This window comes from Lactuca saligna, chromosome 6 (genome assembly GCF_052625555.1).
Source record: "Lactuca saligna cultivar CGN05327 chromosome 6, ASM5262555v1, whole genome shotgun sequence".
Classification (NCBI taxonomy): domain Eukaryota; kingdom Viridiplantae; phylum Streptophyta; class Magnoliopsida; order Asterales; family Asteraceae; genus Lactuca; species Lactuca saligna.
Genome location: NC_136422.1, coordinates 157,634,561 through 157,659,169, shown reverse-complemented (window position 1 = coordinate 157,659,169; position 24,609 = coordinate 157,634,561).

Genomic DNA, 24,609 nt, shown 5'->3' with positions numbered 1-24,609 from the left:
TCTTCTTGCCACTAGAGACAAACCTTTCGCCTTCGCACGAACATCCTCCATCTTTTCCACATAATATGCTTCGTCCTTGTTTCAATTCTTCTCTTCTTCTTTCTTGCGAAGCATACAATCAACTACAAAATTATTCGCACCATTGCAATAATGACAGTCTATGCCAGAATCCCCTTTCAATTTCTTTTCACCTTTAAACTCTTTCAAATTGTCATCCTTCTTCTCAGACTTTTCAAACTTCTTTTTCTCTTCTTCACCGGACTTCATAAAATTTCCTTTCAGCTCACTCTTCTTCCCTTTAGGATTAAAAGGCTTTTTGAAAAAAAAATTAACTCGATTATTCGAGTAAAAAGCTACAACTTCATCATCCGAATGCAAAACAAAACCTTCTTTATCCGAATTCTCCTTTTCAGCAGACTACACCTTAGACACTTTTGAAACTAAATCCAATGATCTTCCTAAACTCAGCTTCGATTCTTCACCTATTTCAGAAACTTCAATTTCATGTGTCTTTAGCTGATTATAAACATCATTCAAAGAAGAACTGTCGAAGCTCTGCTAATTTTTGATCATCATGCTTACACTCCTCCACTCCTTCCTCAGTCCCATAGCAAAAGTAAGATGATACTCCATTAAGGACATTGTAATTCCATAGTGATTGCACCTGTAGATGAATTCATTCATACAATCGTAATAGACTTCAATTGTTTCTGTTTCCTTCTGTCTGAACTCCTTCAGTTCAACCGAACACTGCTTTATAGAATTGATCTTTGTCTTTTCACTTGCTTGATACTTTTCTTTGAGAGTATTCCAAATCTCCTTAGCAGTTTTACAACCACAAATGTAGTGGTAAACAACATGTGGCAAAGCACCTCTCAACTCTCTCATGCATCGTTTTTCATTATTCTTCAGTCTTGTTTGTTGATCTTCAACAGCAGAAGTAGTTCCAGACGAACCTAAAGTTTGAACATTTACTGGAGTTTTGAACTGATCCACTGATACAATTCCATAATTCTTCATCAAGCCTGTTAAGATAATCCTGCATACGGTTAGCCCACTGATCATAATATTCAGGATTTAACATTGGAATTTTGGTTGATGATCTAAGCAGATGAGAAAACGAAGTCATTGAATTGATATTGAAATTCACCATTGATGAATAGATGAAGTTTTTCGTTATTTTTGAATTAACAATGAGAATTTGAAAACGATTATCTGAAACGATTCAGAAAATCCAATAAAACACTCGATTCAAAAAACGCATAAACTTTTGAACCAAAAAGTTGATTCAAAAACTTTTTGAACAATTGAAAATCAGATCACAGATATGATTCCTACACTGATACCAATTGATGAATCAATGAATCGAGTATGAAATTAATCAAAGTTGAGATTGAAGAAAGAATGAGTAATTGAACACAAGATGTAAATAAGATTTCGCTTCAGCTCTATTACGCTTTGTGTGTTTACAAAGAAAAATAGACAAGGCTATTCAAGTTGTCTAACTCTAGTAAATGATCTTATTTATAGGATACATAAGGCGTACAAAAAAATACTAAGACATTAACACTTAAGCTTCGAATAAAAGTGTCCTAGTAAAATAGATTACAATTCATACGAATAGTACAAAGTATACTTCGACTAATTATAACAAAACAACTCTTACAAGTAGAGATGGTGGGTAGTAGTGAAGGTGTTCACGAGTAGTGATAGAGGTTTTTCATATGTAGTGTTAAAAATGAAAATCGTAATATGGTAATCTTGAACATTTCCACATGAAGGAATTTGAATTCTCTCATCTTTTAGATGAAATTTATTTTCCCACAGTGGAAGGAAAGTTGGACACATTTAAGAATCAAATTCTTTTTCAAAACTTGAACCAAACATAGGAAAGTAATGAAATTAAATTCAAATTCCTTCCAATTCCAGCAAACCAAACGACTCTTTAGTTTTTAGTTTCCAAGAAAAACTAAGAAAAAATGAATTTTTTTTGTTCAGCAAGAGTTTTTAGTTTTTGAATTAAAAAAAAAGAACTAGAAATTCAAAAGGTATTTCTTTAATAAAAAAATTGTTTTAGATTTTTAACAAATTGACTTGAATACTCTTTAAACTAAACAAATCACATGTATATTTTAGTAATTATTTTATACGCTTAAATATAAATGAATTTTAACAGTTATAATGTATTTATTTGAAATAAAATGTATCTTATACGATTAAATAGAAATATAGATGTCTTTATTTGAAACAATCATATCAACACATTTCATAATTTATTAATCTTCATCTAACAAAATAATATATATTTATCATATGAAATTCTAAAACAAAATTATTATCATAAAGTAATATTGTTTTCTTAGATAGGTGAAACACTTGTAAAATGTAAAAAAAATATTTGTTTTGGTTTCTTATAAAGATTGTGTTTGACGTGGGCACAACTAACATATATGATAACTTATTTTTAAACTTTTTCAAATTGTTGTGTTTGGAAAATCAGTAAGCAATTTATGGACAAACTTTTTTAAATTGTCATTTTTGAAAATCCAAAAAGTAGTTGATAAATTAGTTTTTTTTAAATCTACTTACACTAACTTTTCAAAAGTTTCTTTTTTAATATTTCGAATATAATCTTAAATAATTATAAAAACATATTCTTCTAAATGTCTTTTATGTCAGTTTTATATCTCATCTAGCTTATTAGCCACTTTTTACCAAACGTTATTTTTTATCAACTATTGTAAAACTAGCAATTAACTTTTAAGATACTAACTAGATTTTCAGTTATCAACTAGCTATTCAATTATAAGATAACAATTAGTTTTTTAGTTAGTTCGTCAAACATAACATTAAACTTATTTATTTTATTTGTTAAAAATTCATACTTCACCAGTTGCATTAAAAAGAAAAACTTTTTAGCGATTAAAAAGTTTAACTGGGTATCTCTGGTATTAAAATTTAGATGGTTATTACATTTTGATAAATAAAGTTTAGAAAAAATATTTTATCATAATTATATTCCAATTTTAATTTATATCCTTATACTCTTTTATGTAAATTTATATATTTCAAAAGTTTCCAACTATTTGTATCCACCGCTTTCATACAAATAAAAACTAAAAGTTTTAACTTCTAACTATCAACTACTAACTATCTACTAACTATTTTGCCAAACACACATAAATATTTTAGGTATACTTGATTAAAATTTAACCGATACTGCGACTTTAATATACTAAGAACATAAACAATAAACATCAATATCACACGCATTTGATTTTAGAAAATGTGCACTAAGAATATTTAGTGAAAATGACATAAGAACCGATTTTTATTCTTCAAAAGACTTTCAATTGACATTTAGAATCTTTTCGGAATCGAAAGGAGGGATAGCACAAACATCTAACGTTACAAGTTTTATTATTATTTATTATTTATGTTTTTTTTTTTTGTTTTTTTTATCCGCAGAAGTATTTGGAAAATATCATATAAACATAAAAATAATAATGATAATAATAATTTAAAAAAAGATTATCATATTATTTTTTTATTTATTAAAATTATTCTATATTTCAATCCTCTCTAAATTAATGTTTAGTGGCCATTCTATGTTCTAATTTTTTTGAAAAAAATAGAGTCTTGTGACATCATTATTCTAGTGTTTTCTTTAGAAATATTTGAAAAATATCATAAAAACATAACATAAGTTTATGATTTTAATAAACAAAGGTATACTATAATAACTTTTTATAATTGAAATATATATGGAGCTTTTGTGTGTTTTCATTAAATTAAAAGTCAATAGATAAATTTTAGAATGGGTAAATTACATGAAGGGTCTCTATGGTTTGGATAGTTTGTTTGGTTGGTCCCTATAAATAATTTTTAATTCGGATCATCCCTATAATTTTATTTTCTTTTGAATTTTGTCCCTTATCAGTGTAAAATGATAAAGATGCCCCTACTGATTTTTTCTTTTACTTTTTTATATTTATTAATTCATTTAAAAATAATTAATTACTATTCCTCTGCTTCTTGCCCTACACTCAAATACGAGATAAGGATTCAGTTTTACTTCTGTAACTCTCATCCCTACCACCACCACTCACTCCTTTTTCCTCTCTCATTCTCTCTGTTCACCTGAAAGCTGAATCATCTTCCCCTTCCTTACCATATACCTACAGAAGAAAAACATAGTTAACTTCAGAAGAAACAACTTCTGAACCACCGAGTTTAGAAAAAAAAAAGATTTGGAAGCCACTGACCACTGGCACTTCGATTCTCTCTACTTTGCTGCTCTCCTCTTTCTAGAAACATATGTTAGATGATCGAAGACACCACTAGAGAAGAACATATGCTAGATTCTCTCTACTCCATTGCTCTCCCCAATGTCTTTCGTTTTATCCGGTGATTTCAAAAAACTTAAACCTAAAAAATGAATTTCAGATATCCATGTATGGTTCCTTGTTTGGGCTTCTCTTCCGTTAGTGAAATTAAACTAGAAGTCAAACTCCTTTAATCTATGAGATGTAACAAATCCAACAAAAGACACAACATTCAAATTCGATTTCCAGCAATCTAGATAGGGGTTGGTGCTGCCAAAAACCGAGGCTAATGAAGTGGAGATTCTCCCTATATCTTTGATTTGTAGGTTCCGTTGAATGCTCTTATTTCTGTTGTTTGTATCTAGGTTTGACGTACAACCGGACTAATGGGAATGGGAAGAATACGGTGGTGGAAAGAACGAAGGGTGGAAGTGGTGCCTGAAATCTATTGGGCGACGATAACGTAAGCGTTGTAGAGGAAGGGAAGGACAGCGACTAGAGAAAGAGCATGTGGACGATGGAGTTCCTATGACTCTGTAAGAATGAGGAAGAATTAAAAGGATGAATGAGACTCAATTTTATTAAAGAAATTATAAGTTACTAATAAATAAACAATTAAAATAATTCAGAAGGACATATTGGTCATTTCATGTTGACCAGTGACCAAAATCGAAACAAACACAAACATTAGGGATGGCCTAAGTTAAAAATTCTTTGTAGGAACCATCCATGCAGACTACCCCAAACCATAGGGACCATTCGTGTAATTTACCCTTTTAGAATCAATATGTAGAATCTAGAATTTTATAATGACAAAATATGATTTTATGCAAATATATCTTATCCTTTCCTAATTTATATACTAAAATATTTTTTAAACCAAGTATAAAACTATATTTCTATTTAAGGAACTAAAAATTAAGATATTACTCATAACATATTTTGCCCGTTAAAATATAATTATGTAACATTGTTATACAATTGATAAATAAAATAAAATATAATTATATAAATTAACAATAGAAAATCTAAACATTAATCACATAAATAAGAGTTTGACAATTAACCATACAAGTGCAATTTTATATATTTATTATATCTAATTTAGAGAAATCATATGCTTTTTCTCTTCTGTTATCATAAGCCATTACCTCATATTAACGACACCTCCACAATATATCCATAGACCATCGAACTTGACTACAAACTTGTTCTGAATCCAACGTTTTCCACTTGGACTAATCTTGATCATCAAGTTGTTATCTTTCTCAGTTCTTCCTTCACTAAATAAGTTATTGTTGAGGTTCTTGACCTCCTCAATTCCCGCTCTATCTGGAACACCGTGGAAGTTGCATTTAACAATTCCTCCGATGAACGCATTCATTCCCTCAATGATTCTCTTCGCCAAATGCAAAAAGGTAGTACTTTAGTTTCTGATTATGGTCAAAAATTCAAAAGTGCTTCTGATCAGTTGGCTGTCATAGGAAAGCCTATTGATAAGATGGATAAAATTTATTGGTTTCTTGTGGTCTAGTTCTAGTATTTGAGACTTTCTCCAATGTCATACATACCTCAAGGCATTCTCCACTTTTTTGAGATCTGTTGTTTCATGTAGAAGTTCATGAAATGTTTCTGCAATCTACCCATGGTTCAACTGCCCCTCCTGCTGCTTTTATCTCTAAAAAATCTCGTTTCACCAATATCAACGGCCAGACTTCAAACTATTCTCAAGGTGGAGGTACTCACGGTAGTGGAAGGTGACATTGAGGCAGATGTCCTCCTCATTGTCAATTATGCCGCACAAATGGTCATTATGCCTCCTCTCTGATATGTATTTGTATCGCTCCATAAGTCCACAACATGACTCGGATTTCCAATACCACAATTGAAAAGAAAACTGGAGATTGGAATCAAACTTGTAGTGGAATAACACAAAGAACAAGAACAATGGATAAATGAAAATAACAATAAAAGTATAGTATGAAGATCAAACTAGACCTATAGCTTCAAAATTCAGTGAAAAAAAATCAAGACCTATTGATTTTAGTTCAGTGAAAACAAGTTAATACTTATTAAGTTGAGTTCATAGATTCCACATAACATTTCACAACTTACAAATGACAATGGTTTTATATAGCCTTAGATTCTAATGGTAGAACTAATCAAAGGTCACTCTAATAACTATGTCAATTAATGGCTTTATTAAATGTTAATAAAAATAACAAATAAATGATCTAAAGTAAAGTCTTGGGAAGTGAAAAAGGCGACTACAACTTCCAAGATGTCCAGAATAACACCACGTGTAAAGTAGCACCTAATCCTAAAGCCATTCGCCATCAACAAACACCTTTCGCATTCCAGTAGCCTCACATTCAAGTTCCTCAGGACAGCCACACATTCGCATCCAATCAACCCATCGTATCCAAATGCCCCATTGGTACGGACTAGTCTATTAGAGCCAATATGGAAATCAGAATGAAAAAGAAGTAACCAATCGAACCAAAACCATCGGAACCAATCAATGTATGCATCAGGACTGAATGTGTGAAAGTCTGATTCGCAATCGCATCCAGCTTGCTCTAAGATTTCTAACAAAGCATACTATAAGGTTCGCAACAGATCACAATCGCAATCGCTAACAGGTTGGAACTTGAGGTCACATTCACAACCAAGTCATTCATATCCTTGTTCGCATCCAATGATCCTCTGGGGTTTGCAGTCATTCACAAAAGACTATGACGCCTAGAGAATGTTCGCACCCATTCGTATCCATTCAAAATTAAAGCCCGGTTCGAACTTCATCCATTCAAATTAGAATCTAAAAACAATGGCTTACTACACATTGCAACCATTCACATCCATTTTCAACTAGCCGCAACTATGTCACAACTATAAATCTTGCTGCCTTGTAATCACAACACTTATAACAACTATGAATCAATAACATGAAAGCATGAATGATTCTTATTTTATAACAACAAAACTTCATCAAAAACTTCATTCTAGCGCTACAAATGGTCAACAAAGAATTGGAAACCTTTGAAATTCCAATTTGAGTTCACTTTGAAGTAGGACTTCCTTATTGAACCTAATGGACCAATAAGCTTCCAATTTAACTATCTTGAACCTAGAACTCTCAAATGGGCCCTAATTGTACCCATATACATGAAAGTTATCATTTTTGGACCTTATGAACCCAAAACAAACTAGATTAACTTTAATGGGCCTTATTGGACCAAAACAAATTTATATTAGCCCTAATAGGTCATAAAAATCATTCCTTAATTTTTATTGGGCCCAAAATCACCTAACTTAACCATAAAATGGACTTAAGCATTCAAGGCCCAAATTTTCTGTTCTTCCCTCTCCATTCTCGGCCCAAGCCCACCTAGAGGAAGAGTTGACTTGTGTGGGTGCCACCTCATTTTTACATGGAGATTTTCCATGCAAAGTCTCATGTTTCCATGCACCAATCTTATCACTCACTCTATCTTCTCTCCTTTCATTCTTCCTCTCGTCCGAACCCAAACAAACACACAGACACTTCACAAATTCTCTCAAGGAAACTCTCTCCACTCCTCTCCAAATTTTCGAGATCTAAGATACTTTCAAAGAGATTCTTCCACAAAAATCATCATCCGAGGTAAGTTATGTTTGGATCCATGATCTAGCTACTTCATTTCATGCAAAAATCTCTTCTAAATCCATTCAGTCTTGTGATCTTGCACCTTAGAAGCATCTAAGTTCGAGATTTACCAAGAAGACTTGCTACGATGGAAATTTCTTCATCTAGTCTTCTTCAAAACCGAAACTACAACTCAAGGTGAGCTTCATACCCCTTTCTTTTCGGTTTTCATGAGTTTTATGGGGGAGAATACAAGAAAATGTGTAGATCTATGTGTATGTGTATGCTATGTGTGATTTTATGCATGTATGTGTGTGATTTCATGTGTTTTTGTGATGAATATGTTAACAAAAGGGGTGTAAACCCGAGATCTATGACATGAGAAAGGAAAAAAACATAACCTAAGCTATTTTACACCAAACAAGTCAAGAATGATAGCTAATAAGGTTATGATGAACATATTCTAACATAAAACCCATTTTAGGGCTTAAATAGACAAAAATACAAAACTTGGGTTACAAATAGACAAGTCACGGTTTCTTGAGGGTCAAAAGGGTCAAAACGGTTTCTATAATCATTTTTTTGAATAATAGAATTTTCAAGGGACTTAAAATATAAATTTTGGCTTAATGGGCTAATTTTGGGCTTTTCGGCCCAATAAGCCTCAAAATGCGAAAATGATAAATTTAAGGGGCTGAAATGAAATTTTCGGTAAAATAGGGGGTAATTAGCATAAAAAAATATTTTAAGGGTCAAAAATGCTTTTCACTGTCAAAAAGGACCAAAAATGCAAAGTTTTTAAATTTTGGGCCAAAACTGTAAAAGTTGAGAAAATGGGGCTCTAATCGAGAAACACCATTCTGAAAGGGCTGAAGCTGCCAAGAAAATAAATTTTGAGTTAGAACTGTCTTTTCAACAAGTTATGATACAAAAGTGTCAAGAAAATGTTTTAAGCAACTAAAAATGAAATTCTTTTATATAAAAGGACCAAAAGTGTTATTTTTATAAAAGAAGGGTAGTGAAAATGTCAAATTCCACTTTTAAACAAATTAATTCATTAATACAAAACACAAGATCCACGACTACCAACGAAACGGAAAACAAATACACTTTCAACAACAAATATCGTTACAAACGAAGTGATTCAGTCTAGAATCAATACAAACCAACAAGTGCTAAACCAAACCACCTAAAAAAATACGCGATAATTATGATGAGCCAATTTACAAACTTTGGGCATGGAAGTTTCAAATAATGCTTGTTGGGCATTGCTAGCCCATTAACATGATCTTTGGGCGCAAAGGGAATATATTTATGTGCTATTGGGCTTCCTATGACCCGATTTCATGTCAAAGGACTTCAATGCCTCTAATGTGTTATTGGGCCCTAGTGGCCCATTAGTGTTGCTAGTGAGGTCAAGAAATCAAATGCGAGTTGGGCCAACGTGCCTTTCGCATCCCCGACAGCCTAAAATAACTCACGGAAATAACGGGACTTCGTACTCCCCTTTTTCCTCGTTTGATAGGCTTACGAGCAATAAGAATAAACAGATTCAGGACGTTATTCAAGAGTAATCATGGTTGTGGATTAAGTGAGTGGTAACGGGCGATGCCTTTAAGGATCGTTCGAAATATGTAGTTATAAACTAGTCATTTTCTAATGCGTGGTTATAACAACTCACAAACGCAAATTAATCCAACGCCACCCGAGTAATCAAAATCATTCTTCGTAACTGTATAACAATTGAGAAATCATTGAATTTTATGTATTGGGAAAACATCGGGTTTTCATAGGAAATTCAGCGTCTTCACTTGCCCGATTTATACTAAAGTTCAACATTTATACATGTTTTGAAAATCAAGAAGCATATATTTACGGATCTTCACACTTTTATTTATAAACAATCATCTTTTCAGAAAATATCGGATTTTCTGGGTTTTACAAACTACACCAAATCATTTTATCACAACATTGCTTATGAACTCACCAACATTTCATATGTTGATGTTTTTCAAATTAACTTGTATTCTCAGGTAACAGGTAAACCGAAGAATAAGTACCAAGTAATGTATAGGTGTTTTGCTTATGATATCTATCAGATAATCTATGTTATGAATTTGAAATGTTCAAAACAATGTATTCGATGTAATCAATATAAGTTGTATTATTTTAATGCATGGTGATGATTTATGTTAAAAAATCCATGTATATTCATTGTGATGGTATTCAAGTTAAGTCACAAGATCCCTCGGACGTTCACCCGTCTGGTTCGGGGGTGTGACAGGTTGGTATCAGAGCTCTGTTTATAGTGAATTAGCATATCTAACCATACATTGATATGAAACTATAAACCAAAAAGTGGGACTAACACAACTCTGAACAAAACAAGTAAAACACAACGATAAAACATCTTTGCTTGTGTAAATTAGGAAAAAGAACATAATACTGAACCAAACCAGATAATGCTAGCATCTCGGTTAAGTGAGGACTGTTCATAGTCGTATCAAGGAGTGGATATAGCCTAATTAACTGCATTTCCTCCAAGGCACAACTATCACATGTCCCGAGGAAATTGTGATGGCTAGGGAACCTAAAAACATACTCCCTTTATCACAAAGAAGAGAACATCAGCTCGATCTATACAATAATTATAGCATCCTAGGAGTAATGATAATTTATTCGTATACCTCCTCTCAGTCTCTATGGAAGGGGAGCAGCAGGGCATTCAGTTTCATCAGGTCTTAGTGGCTCACGGGATGGTTGAAGATGAGCATGAACGAGATCAAGGGGGAGCACACGACGTTGGGCCTGACGAGTACATGGACACTGACTACGAGTTCGATGAGGCTGATGATGACATGGAGGAAGGACAAGACTCAGGCGAGGACTTTGCCACACCACCTGTCAGCGAGGCGCAGCAGGACCACCCCGCCCACCCAGTGAATCCTGCAAGGGAGAATCGCTCACCCGAAGCTGAGATTGCCGCCCTGCGGCAACAACTATTCGCCATGGAAGCATGTGCAGTGCGAGCTGATCATGAGAGGGATGAGGTCATTGGAGAAATGACTGAGATGGACCATTTGTTGGCTAAACGCTTCGGCATATGATCTCGCTACTATCATAGGGCGCTCCATAGAGTGTTAGGAATAGACTTTTCTTAATAGTACTATGATATATGCTATGTACCATCCACTCTATGTTTAAGGGATTACACTACTCATAGAGCCGTTATGCTACCGAACTTGTACCGCTTATGTATGATCTTTCGAGCAAAATTTTTATGTATCAAAGTGCGGATAATGGTAATGAAAATTTTTATATGTTTACTATGATGTTTCAGTCTGCTATGTGTTACATATACGTGATTGTGTGCTAATTTGTGAAATTACTTAAGTTTGTGCCACACACCTAGTTTATAGGATCACAATCTCACAATAAGCACAGACACTCAACATCTTTCTGTTCCATGGCAAAAAGATGCCTCGATGACCAACCCGTAGAAACCTTGAACCAAACCCGCCCGAGTTCAACTACGTTGCTTTTCAAGCAGCGGTATCTACTGCAGTCACCGCGGCTATGGCACAAATTCACCAAGGGAACAATGGAGGGGTCCACGGACTAGGGGCTGGAAGTTTAAACAACAGGATAAATCAAGGACCTACCAAAACATGCTCCTACAAAGACTTCACCAACGCCAAATCACGAACCTTTAATGACATTGGAGGAATGATTACCTTGAAACGATGGATTGAGAAGGTGGAATAGGTGTTCGAGATATGTGAATGCTCTGAGGAGATGAAGGTGAAGTTTGCCGCATGCACTTTCGTTGACCAAGCACTCACTTGGTGGAACAGACACGTGGAAGACATGACACTCCCCGTAGCCCATTCCATGCCATGGGCAGTGATGAAAGAAATGCTGATGGCCGAGTACTGCCCTCGTGGCGAAATTCAGAAAATGGAATAAGAGTTGTGGAATCTCACCATTCGAAACACTGATATAGATGCATACATATCAAGGTTTATCAAACTGTCTCCGTTATGCCTTGTCATGATCACCTCAGAAGGAAAAAAGATCGAGCGATTCATCTGGGGACTAACCTCTCCGATCCAAGGAAACATGATAGCTGCAAATCTCGAAACATTCGATAGTGCCAAGAGATTGGCCAAGAAGCTGTATGACCACAACAACAAGAAGGGTGAGAAGCCAGTGGAGGCTGAAGGTAGGAAGGAAAATGACAACAAAAAGGGAAAGAACAACAAGAGGAAGGGACATCAAGGCTCCAAATCATCCAAGAAGCAGCAAATAGTGGCAGCTAATGCTGCAACCACTCAAGTTCCACCCACACCACATGCTCTAGCCTCAGCTGCTACAAGTGCTCCTAGGTCTTATTCCGGTAATCTTCCTAAGTGCAACAAGTGTGGTCTCCATCATAATGGAGAATGCAGAGAGATGCAGTGCACCAGTTGCAATCGGAAGGGGAACATGGCGAAGTATTGTAGGACCTACCCTCCTCAGAACCAACAACATGGAAACAATAACAACAATAATAGCAACAACAACAACACCGACAATGGCGGCAACAATGCAGGACCAAGCCACACCTGCTATGGATGTGGAAGGATTGGGCATTTCCGTCGAAATTGCCCCAACAACAACAATTCCGGGAATGGAGGGACAGGAAGGGAGTTGCCCATGGGGCAGGGAGAAGTGGTTTAGTATCCCGCTATCGTCACCGATACGTTCCTCCTAAACAACACTTATGCATGCATCCTATTTGATACCGGAGCAGAACGAATTTTTGTGAGCAATAAGTTTTAGCATTTGTTAAAACAACAACCCCAGAAGCTCAATGAAACCTTTGCGGTGGAAATGGCCAATGGGAAAACAGAATCCACTAGGGAAATCTATATCGGATGTACCCTAGCCCTAAATCAACACGTCTTTCGAATAAACTTAATGTCTGTTTCCATTAGGAGTTTTGATTTGATTATTGGCATGGATTGGTTAAGCCCCCACCATGCTGAAATTATGTGTCACAAGAAGGCCGTTCGCCTTGAACTTCCAAATCATGAAACCCTAATTATTTACGGAGACAAACCCAACACAGATCTTCGTCTCATCTCATGCGTCTAGGCACATAAGTATCTACAAAGAAAGATTTGACGTTCCTGGCGCACATAGTGGATAAATCCAAGGAAGAGGTTAACGTTCAAGACATTCCTGTAGCATGTGAATTATCCTACATCTTTCCCGAAGATCTTCCTGGGATACCCCTAGAAAGACAAATTGAATTTCGAATTGATCTTGTGCCAGGAGCTACCCCCATCGTTAAATCGATTTACCGATTGGCTCCTGCTGAGATGCAGGAATTGTCTAGCCAACTTAGTGAATTCCTGGACAAGGGACTCATTCGACCCAGCTTCTTGCCATGGGGAGCTCTAGTTCTCTTTGTGAAGAAGAAGGACAAATCTTTTAGGATGTGCATCGATTACAGAGAAGTAAATAAGCTCACTATCAAAAATCGCTATCCACTCCCACGAATCGACGATCTATTTTGACCAGCTCCAAGGAGCTAGTTACTTCTCTAAGATAGATCTGCGGTCTGGGTACCATCAACTCAAGGTCCGGGAAGAGGATATTCCCAAAACCACTTTCAGAACTTGTTATAGACATTATGAATTTATCGTAATGCCCTTCGGTCTAACGAATGCCCCTGCCGCATTCATGGACCTAATGAATTAAATCTGCTGACCATTCCTCAACAACTTTGTTATTGTTTTCATTGACGACATTCTAGTTTGTTGTCGAAGCAAAGAAGAGCATGGGCAACATCTCCGACAAATCCTGGAAACCCTACGAACTGAGAAGCTATACGCAAAACTCTCTAAGTGTGAGTTCTGGCTCGGTAGCATGAACTTTTTGGGTCATGTTGTTAGTCAGGAAGGAATACATGTGGATCCTTCTAAGGTCAAAGCCATCGAAGGATGGGCAGTCCCAACAACGCCCACAGAAATTCGCCAATCCTTAGGTCTAGCAGGTTACTATAGGAGGTTCATTCAAAACATCTCTAAGACCCCCAAGCCACTTACCACACTTACACAAAAGGGCGTACCATTCGAATGGACGAACAAGCAAGAAGTTGCATTCCGAACTCTGAAGCAAGCACTCTGTAGTGCCCCGGTACTATCACTACTAGAGGGAACGAAAGATTTCATAGTCTACTGTGACGCGTCAAATCAAGGTTTAGGTTACGTTCTCATGCAGCATGGAAAGGTGATAGCTTACATGTCCCGGAAACTAAAGACACACGAAGTGAACTATACAACCCATGATCTGGAATTGGGAGTAGTGGTCTTCGCCCTGTAAATTTAGAGGCACTACCTTTATGGTACGAAGTGCACCATCTTCATGGAACACAAGAGTCTCCAACACATCTTGAATCAAAAAGAGCTGAATATGAGGGAACAAAGATGGGTTAAACTACTAAGCGATTATGAGTGTGAAATCAAGTACCACCCAGAAAGGCTAACGTAGTAGCTGATGCCTTGAGTCAGAAAGAGTACTCTAATTGTTGTGTGAAAACTCTCACAATAACCATCCAATCTCATCTAACCACTCAGATCAGGGTAGCACAGTCAGATGCCATGAAGGCGGAAAACAAAACAAGCGAAGAGTTACGCGGAATGGAGAAGAATCTCAAGGTGAAAGAGGGCAGAGTATATTATTTCATGAACCATATTTGGGTCCCTAAACTTGGAGGATTTAGGGAGGTAGTCATGAATGAAGCTCACAAGATGCGTTACTCCATCCATTCGAGTTCAGACAAAATGTACTTGGATATTAAACAACATTATTGGTGGCCTAACATGAAGGCAAAGATTGCCAGTTATGTTAGCAAATGCCTTACTTGCACCAAAGTAAAGGTAGAATACCAGAAGCCCTCGGGGTTATTACAGCAACCAACAATTCCCGAGTGGAAATGGGAAAGGATTACCATGGATTTTGTGACCAAGTTACCCAAGTCGTCAGATGGATTGGACACTATATGGATAATAGTCGATAGACTGAAGAAATCTGCTCATTTCCTACCAATAAAGGAATCCTACAAGATGGAGAGATTGACAAGAATATACATTCGAGAAATCGTGAGACTTCATGGAGTGCCAGTGTCTATCATCTCAGATAGAGATAGTAGATTCACTTCACGTTTTTGGCAATCACTTCAGAAAGCACTGGGAACCCATCTCCACATGAGCACTACTTATCACCCACAAACAGATGGTCAAAGTGAACGAACCATTCAGACGCTTGAAGACATGCTTCGCGCATGTGTGACAGACTTTGGGAAGTCCTGGGATACTCACTTACACTTAGCTGAATTCTCACACAACAACAGTTACCATTCGAGCATCAAAGTTACTCCTTTCGAGGAACTGTATGGACGTAAGTGTAGATCACCGTTGTATTGGGTTGAGGTAGGCGACACCTAGCTAGCGAGAGAATTGACATTAGACAAGATGTTAACGGGACCGAAGATCATATGTGAAACCATGGAAAATATAGTTCAAATCAGAGCTTGACTACAAGCATCACGTGACCGACAGAAGAGCTACACTGATAAACGAGGAAAGCCCTTGGAGTTTCAGGTCGGGGATCGAGTGTTGTTAAAAGTTTCTCCTTGGAAAGGAGTTATTCATTTCGGAAAGCGGGGAAAATTGAATCCATGATACATTGGACCTTTCGAGATTCTTGTCCGAATTGGTCCAGTAGCATACAGACTGCAACTACCCGCTGAGCTCAGCAGCGTACACCCCGTGTTCCATGTTTCCAACCTAAAGAAGTGCTTATCCGATGAAACTCTCGTCATTCCCCTTGATGAAATTGAAATCAACGAGAATCTCCTGTTCGTGGAGGAACCAGTCGAAATCATGGATAGGGAGGTAAAGCGTACCAAGCAAAGTCGCATTCCGATTATGAAGGTATGGTGGAACGCGAAGAGTGGGCCAGAATTCACATGGGAATGCGAAGACCAGATGAAGCAGAAGTACCCTCACCTATTCTTGCCTTCTCAAACCTAGCTTTGAAAAGAATTTCGGGACAAAATTCCCTCTAACGGGGGGATGATGTCACAACTAGAAATCTTGGTGCCTTTTAATCATAACACTTATAACAACTATGAATCAATAACATGAAAGCATGAATGATGCTTATTTTATAACAACAAAACTTCATCAAATACTTCATTCTAGCCCTACAAATGGTTAACAAAGAATTGGAAACCTTTGAAATTCCAATTTGAGTTCACTTTGAAGTAGGACTTCCTTATTGGACCTAATGGACCAATGAGCTTCCAATTTAACTATCTTGAACCTAGAACTCTCAAATGGGCCCTAATTGGACCCATATACATGAAACTTAACAGTTTTGGGCCTTATGAACCAAAAATAAACTAGATTAACTTTAATGGTCCTTATTGGAGCAAAACAAATTTATATTAGACCTAATAGGTCATAAAAATCATTCCTTGATTTTTATTGGGCCAAAAATCACCTAACTTAACCATAAAATGGACTTAAGCATTCAAGGCCCAAATTTTCTTTACTTCCCTCTCCATTCTCGGCCCAAGCCCACCTAGAGGAAGAGTTGACTTGTGTGGGTGCCAACTCATTTTTACATGGAGATTTTCCATGCAAAGTCTCATGTTTCCATGCACCAATCTTATCACTCACTCTATCTTCTCTCCTTTCATTCTTCCTCTCGTCCGAACCCAAACAAACACACAGACACTTCACAAATTCTCTCAAGGAAACTCTCTCCACTCCTCTCCAAATTTTCGAGATCTAAGATACTTTCAAAGAGATTCTTCCACAAAAATCATCATCCAAGGTATGTTTATGTTTGGATCCATGATCTAGCTACTTCATTTCATCCAAAACTCTCTTCTAAATCCATTCAATCTTGTGATCTTGCACCTTAGAAGCATCTAAGTTCGATATTTACCAAGAAGACTTGCTAGGATGGAAATTTCTTCGTCTAGTCTTCTTCAAAACCGAAACTACAACTCAAGGTGAGCTTTATACCCCTTTCTTTTCGGTTTTCATGAGTTTTATGGGGGAGAATACAAGAAAATGTGTAGATCTATGTGTATGTGTATGCTATGTGTGATTTTATGCATGTATGTGTGTGATTTCATGTGTTTTTGTGATGAATATGTTAACAAAAGGGGTGTAAACCCGAGATCTATGACATGAGAAAGGAAAAAAACATAACCTAAGCTATTTTAGACCAAACAAGTCAAGAATGATAGCTTATAAGGGTATGAGGAACATATTCTAACATAAAACCCATTTTAGGGCTTAAATAGACAAAAATACAAAACTTGGGTTACAAATAGACAAGTCACGGTTTCTTGAGGGTCAAAAGGGTCAAAACGGTTTCTATAATCATTTTTTTGAATAATAGAATTTTCAAGGGACTTAAAATGTAAATTTTGGCTTAATGGGCTAATTTTGGGCTTTTCGGCCCAATAAGCCTCAAAATGCGAGAATGATAAATTTAAGGGGCTGAAATGAAATTTTCGGTAAAATAGGGGGTAATTAGCATAAAAAAATATTTTAAGGGTCAAAAATGCTTTTCACTGTCAAAAAGGACCAAAAATGCAAAGTTTTTAAATTTTGGGCCAAAACTGTAAAAGTTGAGAAAATGGGGCTCTAATCGAGAAACACCATTCTGGAAGGGCTGAAGCTGCCAAGAAAATAAATTTTGGGTTAGAACTGTCTTTTCAATAAGTTATGATACAAAAGTGTCAAGAAAATGTTTTAAGCAACTAAAAATGAAATTCTTTTATATAAAAGGACCAAAAGTGTTATTTTTATAAAAGAAGGGTAGTGAAAATGTCAAATTCCACTTTTAAACAAATAAATTCATTAATACAAAACACAAGATCCATGACTACCAACGAAACGGAAAACAAATACACTTTCAACAACAAATATCGTTACAAACGAAGTGATTCAGTCTCGAATCAATACAAAACAACAAGTGCTAAACCAAACCACCTAAATAAATACGCGATAATTATGATGAGCCAATTTACAAACTTTGGGCATGGAAGTTTCAAATAATGCTTGTTGGGCATTGCTAGCCCATTAACATGATCTTTGGGCGCAAAGGGAATATATTTATGTGCTATTGGGCTTCCTATGACCCGATTTCATGTCAAAGGACTTCAATGCCTCTAATGTGTTATTGGGCCCTAGTGGCCCATTAGTGTTGCTAGTGAGGTCAAGAAATCAAATGCGAGTTGGGCCAACGTGCCTTTCACATCCCCGATAGCCTAAAATAACTCACAGAAATAACGGGACTTCGTACTCCCTTATTTCCTCATTTGATAGGCTTACGAGCAATAAGAATAAACAGATTCATGAAATTATTCAAGAGTAATCATGGTTGTGGATTAAGTGAGTGGTAACGGGCGATCCCTTTAAGGATCGTTCCAAATATGTAGTTATAAACTAGTCATTTTCTAATGCGTGGTTATAACAACTCACAAACCCAAATTAATCCAACACCACCCGAGTAATCAAAATCATTCTTCGTAACTGTATAACAATTGAGAAATCATTGAATTTTATGTATTGGGAAAACATCGGGTTTTCATAGGAAGTTCAACTTCTTCACTTGCGCGATTTATACTAAAGTTCAACATTTATACATGTTTTGAAAATCAAGAAGCATATATTTACGGATCTTCACACTTTTATTTATAAACAATCATCTTTTCAGAAAATATCGGATTTTCTGGGTTTTACAAACTACACCAAATCATTTTATCACAACATTGCTTATGAACTCACCAACATTTCATATGTTGATGTTTTTCAAATTAACTTGTATTCTCAGGTAACAGGTAAACCGAAGAATAAGTACCAAGTAATGTATAGGTTTTTTGCTTATGATATCTATCAGATAATCTATGTTATGAATTTGAAATGTTCAAAACAATGTATTGGATGTAAACAATATCAGTTGTATTATTTTAATGCATGGTGACGATTTATGTTAAAAAATCCATGTATATTCATTGTGATGGTATTCAAGTTAAGTCACAAGATCCCTCGGACGTTCACCCGTCTGGTTCAGGGGTGTGACAAACTAGGACTTTGACTCAAAACGTGGCTCACTTCGGAATGGGTGCTTAGATTCGTATCAATCATGCCATAATCTTCACACTTGTGCATCTAACTCCACCACTTCGGATGCAAAATTAGCTCATGCATTTCATTCTCATTGTCATGTCACTCAAGGAAATTCTGATTGGTATGTTGACTCTGGAGCAACCACAAACATGGCTTCTTCCACCAATAATGTCTCTTAACCGGCTCTTCAATTTGGTAAAATACAAGTTACTTTTGGTAATGGAAATAAACTCCCTGTTTCTCACGTGGGTAATTTTATGGTCTCAAAAAATTTGTTGTTACTTGATGTTTTGGTTATTCTATTAACCATTCTTTACTATTTAGAGCAGGAAAAGCAAGTAGGTAATAGCCCAAGGGCATTATGAAGATGGATTATACGTGCTTTGAGATCGTGCTATAGCATTAGTGGCGTTCTTCTAGTGTTTCCAACAAGTTTTCCTTTGAATTATGGCATAATCGATTATCACATGTTTCCTTTGATGATATTTGTAGCTTACATAAAGTGGGTATTTTACATGTTAATTCATTATCACTAAAACCCACTATTTGTGAACCTTGTCAACTTTCTAAAGGTTAAAAACTATCATTTGAGTTAAATTCTAAACGTTCCTTGCATCCTTTAGATTTAAAACATTATGATTTGTGGGGACCAACACCTGTTTCATCAAACGAGTATCTTTATTATGTCATATTTGTGGATGATCACTCATGTTTTACATGGTTCTACCCTCTAAAGGCAAAATTCAGATTTTATGTTATCTTAACCACTTTTATCAAGCTTGTGCAAACTTAATTCTCAAGGAGAGTTTTTCAAGGTGATGGTGGTATTGAGTTTGTCAATAACACAATGCATGTAATTTGAGAAGAAAATTATAATGCCCAAGTTTCCATACATTCCCTTTTGTTGTTTATTCAAGTAATAATATTATATTTTAGGGAGGAGGCCAGTACACTGGGCATACATGGGTGAGGCGTGAAGCGGGGGAAGCCCCTGTGTACACTGGGCGTAGGCTGGTCAGATGCAAACCATAAATTTTAGGGTTTATACCTTATTTAAACGCCTTATGTTTTCCGCAACCCTCATTCTCTGAGTCCCCACAATCCCTAGAGTGTTAAACTCGAACCCTAAGCCACTTGCATGCATATTGAGCTTACTTTGAGCATTTTTTGTGATATTTGGTTACTTTGAAGAAGAAGGGGTAAGATTGTGAAGAAGGCTTGTAGATCCAAAAGTTTGGTATCATTTCGGACTCACTTGAGGTAAAAAAAAATTTAACCTTGATCATTGCATGTTTAGATCTAGTTTTGCGGTCTTTTATGTTATGTTTTGGTCCCATAGTTAAGGTTTTGTGAGTTTTAGAACTTCCGGTCCATGTGAGCTATCCTTTTAGGCTCTTGGAGGTAGTTGAAGTCATAAAAATTGGGTCTTGATGGTTTAGCCTCAATCATGAAAGAGTTAGAGGGCCACAAAGTGTGTTTATGGACTTAAATCATGTCTTAATCTCCATTCATGCATGAAAAATCATAAAGATTATAACTTTAGGGCTTAAGACACTTTTAGGAGCCTGGATGTATATTCTGGATGTTAGGTCTTAACAGATTAAGTCACAATGAAGCTCCTAAGGTGGCTGGCCACTACACTGTGTGTACTAGGTCAACTTCTCGAATCTGGTCAAGGCCAGCGTATGCTGGGCCTAGTACGACGCGCGTACGCATGTAGTTGGTCAAATGTGGTTTTTTGCGCCTTAGGATTTTGGGCCTAGATTTGTTGGGCCTCAAGCCCACCTGTGGATTAAGGCTTCTGGGCCTAGTCCTAGGATTTATGGTACTGGGCCTTAAACTTAGTTGGATGGCCTTAGACATTTTAACTTGGAGGTTAGGCCTTGGGAGGAAGTGGCCCAATAAGGAAAAGATGAAGGAACCTTCAACTTACGAGTCAAGGTTTGGAGCTTGGGGGTCAGGTTTACATCCAATGACTAATTAGGAGATTTGTTGTGTTATAGGGAAAGGATTCTCAAGTCATCCAAGGAGTACGATTTGACATTCATAGTTGACGTGATTCTCTTTTCGTAGAATTCGTGGGTCGAAGGCACCAAGGCCGGCCCACTAGTTATGATATGGCATGATGATTATCTTTGTGATAATTATAATTTGTGTATGTGTTATTGATGATTCTATAAATTATTTGTGATATCATATAGTAGTGGTATGGGGGTGAAATAGACCCAGTATCCGGTTGGAAGAGACTAAAGGGGTAGGTCAAGCACCCACACATGCTCGGCATTATCTGGTTGAAATAGATCGAAGGGGTAGTTCGAACACCCAGATATGCTCGGTGGTATCCGATTGAAATAGACTGAAGAGGTATGCCAGCAACCGGATATGCTTGGCACTATGGTTACCTTATATGTGGTATGGTGGGGAAACTCACTAAGCTTTATGCTTACTCTTTTAGTTTGTGTTTCAGCTACTTGCAGCTCGACGGGGAAGGAGTCAGCTTGATTGTGTCGCATCACACTATGATTTTTCGCAGTAGGTATTTTGGGACTCATGTTCTGATAATGTTTTCCACAAATTATCTTGACTAGATACTATAACTATTTTGTGTTTCGTGATATTTAAATCAATGATGTTTTATGTTCGTAATTTTGCTAAACTTAAAAATGAATTTTTCGAGTCGTATTTTTGGGATGTTACAAAAATGGTACTTTTCTTCAACTCCCATGTCCATATATGCCTTAACAAAATGGAATGGTGGAAGGAAAACATAGACATATTGTTGAAACAGGGCTTGTTATGCTTTTACATGCTCATGTACCTGCCTCTTAGTGGGTTGACGCTTTCAGTTCAGCCATGTTTATTATAAATTGTGTTCCTACTAATGTTCTTGACAACGATCTCCTTGGACCACAATGAAAATTAGGTCAGCTACGTCATCTACAAGTAACCCATCACTGTGCAAACTTTGTAACCCTCAATTGGAATTTATTGTATCATCACAGCCCACTATATTTCACATTGGTGATCATCATATCAATGATCCTCTCATAAATGATAGTTTAGCCGCTAGTCGAGCTTTTGATCCTCATATTCCTCATCAACCAATGCATCCAATCCATACTCGCCCCAAGTTCGGAATCTTCAAGAAACATCATATAGTTGATCTTGCATATCTTGGAAATCATACCTTGAATGTTGCTCTCTCTTTTGACACTCAACCTAACGGTTACAACTCTGCTGCTAAACATCCACAATGGATGATGGTCATGTATGCAGAAATGGAAGCTTTATGTGCTAATAATATGTGGGTCTTAGTTATGCGTCGTTTCAATTCCAATATTGTAGTTTCTAAATGGGTTTATTGTAAAAACAACACATCGAAAGGCTCCATGGAACGTTTTAAAGCTCAACTTGTTGCTCAATATTTTACTCAAATTCTCGAACTTGACTACTCTCACACTTTTAGCCTCGTTGTTAAAGCATCAACTGTTTGTATTGTTCTCTCTATTTCGGTGTTACCCCAATGATGTTTACATCAATTAGATGTTAAAAGAACTTTTCTTCATGGAATGAACGGATGGTATGTTGGGTCCTATGTTGAAAAAAAGTAACGTTGAAGTAATTGTTATCACAACTATATGGGTTATTTGGTCGTATGAAAATAGTGCTCGTTTACCTTTTCCTCCCAACCCTAATCACAACCACCAATTTTTTTTATTTTCTCCTCGTACCTGTTGTAACATCCCGACTCCCAGGTATAATATTTAATTAATCTATATTCATTTTTCAGAGCAAATCAATGAGTTGGAGGCCCCAACTCACCGAGTAGAGATTCAAAATGGCCGCGTGATTTTTAGAGTCTACTCGACGACTTGGAGGAACCCAACTCGACGAGTAGGATCTGAGTTTGAAAAACCTAATTTTCAGGGTTTGTACCCAATTTAAAGGACCTTAAGCCTTCATTTCCCCTCCCTTATCACCTTAACACTCTGAGAGAAGCCCTAATCGAGCTATTACAATCTGAGAGAGAGAGAGAGAGAGAGGCTAAGATTGTATATTTTAGTGCACTTGGGAAGGAGGTTGAGGAGCAAAAGGCTTGAACGATAGGAGTCCTTGGATCCAATGTTCTTTCAGTGCTAGCTGCTACTTAGAGGTAAAAAGCTATCACCTTGATCATTTGTTTGGTTAGCTCTCTTCACTATGGAGTAAATAGCCACTTCCATCTTCTATTTGAGTCCCTAAGTTGTTTGAGCATGCCATGAAGTTGAGACTTAAGATCTGGATAGCATGAGGTCCCTTGGGTCTAAAGATTCAAGCTTTATCAAGCTATTAGCCAATTTTCATGCATAAACCCTCTATAGAGCTTGTTTTGGCATTTTTGAGCCGTAGATGCCATGCAGACTTACGTGATACTTCAACCTTAGAAGGCTAGATCTAGAGTATGGGGCCTTAGTTCTACTTAAAAATGTCTGAATGTGAGAATGGACTAAAGGGACTCGACGAATTGATGAGTCAACTCGACTAGTTGGCTAGGGTTTTCCCTGATAGTTTGGATGTATAACTCGGCAAGTTGGTGAGACAACTCGACGAGTTGAGTTGGATTTTCCGGATACTTCAGAGAAAACGAAGGAACTCAACGAGTCACATAGATGCACTCGACAAGTTGGGTCAACATGAAATGTTGAATCGAGTGTTGACTTTCGTTGACTTTTAGGGTTTCGTCAAGACATGGATTATGGAGACCATGGAGGGGTAAAATGGTCTTTTACCCCTTTCCAAGAGTTAGAAAAAGTGGTTAGCCTAACATCTTTAGAATTGTTGTTATAAAGCATTAATTAGAGATGATTATGATGTGTAGGCGGAGTCTAGACCGATCGTTGAGTACGAGACGTAGTTGCTTACGTACGAGGTGAGTCTTCTCACTATACTTACATGAGTGGTAATATTGTGTGACTGGAGGGTCTTATTTGAGTTGTTGACTGGAGGGTCTTATGTGCTTATAATGAGTTATGTGATATTATGCATTTTTTCTTTGTGATTTATGCTATATATTATTGTGTTCCTTACTGAGTTAGGACCGGAGGGTCCAAACTGAGTTGTGAGACTGGATGGTCCTCACTGAGATACAGGACTGAGTGTCCAACCTAAGCTGTGAGACCGGAGGGTCTTCACTGATACACATGACCGGAGGGTCCATATCGAGCCAAGAGACCGGAGGATCCTCACCAAGACGCATGACCGGAGGGTACATGCCGAGCTATAGCCACGAGAGGCTTATTATTTGTTTATGTGGTATTTTGGGGAACTCACAAATCTTTGTGCTTACAACGTTGTGTGAAATGTGTTTTAGGTACCTCTCAGGATCGCAGGAAGGTGTCGTCTTGATTGTACACACCAGCTACAGATTATGTTTTTGAGGATTCCAGGATATTATCAAACATTTTGTTGTCTTGTGTTT